The 5,000-nt window shown below is 33.1% G+C and overlaps 1 protein-coding gene and 1 long non-coding RNA gene across 5 annotated transcripts in view; both read right to left on the bottom strand.

The window, feature by feature from the left end:
• Positions 1 to 3,192, bottom strand: part of LOC124953726 — an 11,768-nt gene extending 8,576 nt beyond the window's left edge. The window contains exon 1 of the long non-coding RNA XR_007102330.1: positions 2,762 to 3,192. This is a non-coding gene — a long non-coding RNA (uncharacterized LOC124953726). The remainder of the gene's footprint in view (positions 1 to 2,761) is intronic.
• Positions 1 to 5,000, bottom strand: part of LOC124953721 — a 208,366-nt gene that overhangs the window by 193,729 nt on the left and 9,637 nt on the right. The window lies entirely within an intron of this gene.

Below are 5,000 nucleotides of genomic sequence, written 5' to 3' on the forward strand. Positions count from 1 at the left end.
AGTTCAGATCGGATAGCATCCACATCCGCATCGCATCGCATCCCATCGCATCGCATCGCATCGCATCGCATTGGATCAGATAAGATCGCATCGCATCTCATTGCATCGCATTGCATCGAACCGTCGTATTTTATTTTCTCGAAAAGAATGAAACGACCAAAAGTGTATAAGGAGTTAGATTCTTCGCCGGTTGCCAACCACCATTCGAAATTCGTATTCGAAGCCGGAAGCATTTCCTACGAGATCTGTCGACCTATTTTCTATGTGTGTAGAACCAAAGATATGGAAAAGGTGAGGAAAGAGAAAGAGTAGGGGGTAGGGGTTGAGAGGGTAGAAAGAGAAGATAGACAGAGATAGTGATAGACATAGATATATATATTTATATATATATATATATATATATATATATATACATATATATATATATATATATATATATAGAGAGAGAGAGAGAGAGAGAGAGAGAGAGAAGAGTCGAAGAGACGATTCACGTGGATGCAGAGTTCGCACGCCGTTTCTCGAGGGGTTGGTAAATATCTCAGCCGATAAATCCGTTCGACGTCAAGGGCTAAAGAGTTCGGTAAATACATTGGTCGATAAATTCCTTTGACATCGAGAGTCAAGGTTGGCTCCTATCGCTCCGACATCCACCATTTCTTTCTTCCCCTCGAGACCCTCTCCCTTCTTACCCTTCGCCATCGAATAGAAAAAAATAAAGGAAAAAAAAAAACAAAAAAAAAACAAAAAAACAAACAAACAAAAATACGATATCAAACTTGAAGCTACTTTTTCTTATTCCTACCCTCCTCTTTCCTACCTATCTTATTCCTATACTTATTCCATTAATTTCATTCATAAACAGATGTAAATGTCTCTATCTATGCGCGTATATTATCTGTAGATCTGTTTTGTGCCATAAACGATCGTAATTATCTTAACGTAATTATCATATTGTAATTTATCATTCTTAACGCGTTCAGGATGATTAATCTGACGAAAAGAAAAAAAGGAAAGAAATAAAAATTATCTAAAGAAATTTGTTTTTCTTTTTTTTTTTTTTTTTTTTTTTTCTTCCTAATATATTACGATAATAATAATTAAAAAGAAATACTTTTTTTTCCTTTCTCGGTGGAAAAAAAAAGAGAGAGAGAGAAAAAAAATAAGATAACCCTGACTTTCTTTTTTTTTTTTTTTTCCTTTTTTTTTCTTTTTTTTTTTTTTTTTTTGTAAGTGGTACGATAAGAATTTTTTCTTATAAAAAAATATATATGTATCGTATGTTTTCAATTACATATATACTAACGCACGCACACGCACACGCACACGCACACACACACACACACATATATATATATATATATATATATATATTGGTGTGTATATAAGTATCTACATTAGGTCATAGAAAAGCTCTTATCGAAAAGGTATCAAAAGAAAAGCACCAATCAGAGTTTAGCAAACGTAATTAACGGTACGGATAGATGACACTGTGGCTGGCCATATATTGACAGCGGCACGGCATTCCGTTTGTTCTTCTCGCACAAATGTTTACAAGTCCATTAGGACTCGGATTGTTTAGCACAAGCACATTAAACTTTGAGGACGAGTGTTTCTATCGAGACACACCGATCGATTCTATCTATCTATCTATCTATCTATCTATCTATCTATCTATCTATCTATCTTGCATTTAATAAACCTTAATTTTATCGTATCATTTAATTATCAACAATCTTAAATAATTTTATTTATACAATAAAAAATTGAAATATGAGGCTTCACGATTACTATGTTTTACATATATATATATATAGATATGTGAACGTATTTTTTTTTCTCTCTCTCTTTTTTTTTTTTTTTTTTTTTTTTTTTTTTAGATAAACTGAGAAAATCATAGTTAGGATCCGTCTCTCTCTCTCTCTCTCTCTCTCTCTCTCTCTCTCTCTCTCTCTCTCTCTCTCTCTCTCTCTCTTTCTTTCTCTTTCCATTATGCATTAATTAAAGTTTCGAAACAAAATTAAAAAAAAAAAATCCTAAAAACATATACAACTTCTCAATAACAATATTTTAAAAAAAATATTTTTCTTTTTCTTTTTAATACATAAATGAAATGAGGGAGAGAGAGAGAGAGAGAGAGAGAGAGAGAGAGAGAGAGAGAGAGAGAGAGAGAGAGAGAGAGAGAGAGAGAGAGATCCTTTCTATGGATCTCCACATGTTCTATAATAACTCGTTTCAGATTTCTTTGACCAAGGAGAAATGTAACCGGACAAACAAACGTGAAACTAGAAAGAGCTAAAAAAGTATAGTAAAAGTACACGAGCGTTTTAAAAAACGAAATTTGCTTGGAATAGAAAGACGAACAAAGTTGAGAAGAGTGAGTGAATGAAAGAGAGGGAGAGAGAAGGAGAAAGAGGGGAGAAGAGAGAAAGAGAGAGAGAGAGAGAGAGAGAGAGAGAGAGAAATATAAAGATTCGCATTTCATGCGAATTTAATATTAGCTCAGGTGAAACGTCCTTGTTTAAGAGAAAAAGGGATTTATTTTTATTTATTATTCCATTGTGTATTTCGTGAAATATAAAGCACAGTGCCGTATATCGTATGTGTAACTGCGTAACATCGGATTTAATCCAAAATTGATTTTGGAACGTATAAAAGCCAAAGCTCATATATATTTTCCACGTAGGAAGAATTTATATTCTGGAATTGGGGAGAGAGAGAGAGAGAGAGAGAGAGAGAGAGAGAGAGAGAAAGCGTGTTTTACCTTCTCGTTAATATCTGCAACGACTGGAGTTTTTTTCCTTTTTCTTTTTTTATGTTCTTTTTTTTTTTTTTGTTTCTTTTTTTATCACAAATATCGACGTCAGCATTTTTATCGTTCAGTTAAACGCCAATAAACGGAAATTACTATAAAAATATACAATATAAATAGACACACGCACACACACACACACACACACACACACACACATACACATATATACACATATATATTATTTTTTAATTATACAAAGCGGTCCAAAAAGTTTCCCAAGTAATATTGAAAATCTCTCTTTTATTAAAAAGCTTTTTTTTTTTTTTTCTTTTTTTCGAATCAAGCTTACACCTTTAAGGTCCATCTCTTTTTGACCAAGCTTTTCAACATTAGTTACATTTTATTCGATCCAACAATAACGTTCGTCCAATTAAAATTGAACTATCAAATAATAATCATAATTAAGGTCTCCTTATAAATCGAGTGAATGTATAAAAAAAAAAAAAAAAAAAAAAAAAAAAAAAAAAAAAAAAAAAAAAAAAAAAAATATATATATATATGTATATATAAAATAAAAAGAAAGAAATAAGAAAAAAAGAAAGAAAAAACCAGAGCTATCCTTCCTTTTTTTGTTTGTTCGTTATTTTTTCCTTTTCTTTTTCTAACATTTCTCCCCCTTCTCAGCTGACACACATACACACACACACCACCACCACCACCACCACCTCCAACTCCCTTATAAATGAGAAACGAGGAACCTAAACCTTTCTCGTTGGATACTATGGTACACCATGGACAATTATTATTCGTTATTCTCGGCATGGTTAATCCGATCGGTTGTAGTTTGCTTCGGTCAAATCCAGCGTGCCTCGATAGAACCAGTATTTGTGATAGAGCGTGTTAAACGGGCAGATTAAGTGGATTTCAAGCGTTACCCGCTTGCATGCCAGCCTCAAAACAAAATAAAACCTAGAGAGAAAGTGAGAGAGAGAGAGAGAGAGAGGGAGGGTGAGAGAGAAAGAGAGATACCAATATACCAACAATAACAACTGTTACTCTACTACTATTACAACTGCTACTACCACTATTACTATTACCATTACTATGATACGTCCCTTATATTCTCATCTTTGGCATTCATAGATTTTCTGATATCTCCCTAAAACCGACAAACTTCGAAATAGAATGAAGAAATGTTCGTCGTTACGAAAACGATGATAGGTTAACGTCGTAGTACGATCGAAAAATTTCTAATCCCTTCCAATATATTCGATCGTTTAAATGTCTATGAATGAAAAGAAGAAGAAGAAGATGAAAAAAGAAAGAAAAAGTATACAGAGAAAGAGAGAGAGAGAGAGAGAGAGAGAGACGGAGGGAGAAGAGGGAGAAGAGGCTAGAAAAAAAAAAAAGATAGAAAAAAAGAAGATAGGGAGAAAAAGAAAATGTAAAAAAGATAGAAGAAATTTTCAAGACTTTATTTTTCGTAGGACAAGGTAGAAAAGCATGGTAGACATCCGTGAAACGAGGATGACGATGGTGTTGGTAATAATGATGGTGTTGGTGATGGGTTAGAGAGCTTCGTCGTACGTGTCATGGAAAAAATTAGCATTTTAATCGTTTATCTGCTAGGGAGACAACGAGAGAGCCTTTTCGGTCCAGTAGCTCTTCCGTTAGCTGAACTTCTTTTATATATATATATATATATATATGTGTACACACACACATACACACACACACACACACACACACAGATATTAAAATGAATACCTTGGAAGCTCAGTGACAAAGTCGATATCACGTGGGCTAGTTCGCCTAAAGCTTTTACTTTTTCTTTTTCTTTTTCTTTTTCTTTTTTTTTTGTTCTTTTTTTTTCTTCTTCTTCTTTTTTTTTTTTTTTTCTCAAGAGTGCTAAGCAGAAAGCGTGTAAGCGAATGCGACGTTATCTAACGAAGCTACTCTCCTTTGCACAACCATTTCTTTCATCTTTACTTTGTCATTCGACGCTTTTCCTCTATAATCGCGTTGTTTATTAGACAAATCAGTTTGTCGAGTTTCGGTGAAATTAAAATCAAATCTACCGGATCTTGGAGAACGTAGAAAGAGAGAGGAAAGAAACGGGAAAAGAAAGGAAAAAGAAAAGGAAAGATAGAAATAAAAATAAAAATAAAATAAAATTCATTTACGAAACTTTTTCTTGTTTCATAAGATCAAACAAAAAATTTACAGACCTAACGATTCAAACAAATCG

The sequence above is a fragment of the Vespa velutina genome, chromosome 13 (assembly GCF_912470025.1).
Source record: "Vespa velutina chromosome 13, iVesVel2.1, whole genome shotgun sequence".
Lineage (NCBI taxonomy): Eukaryota > Metazoa > Arthropoda > Insecta > Hymenoptera > Vespidae > Vespa > Vespa velutina.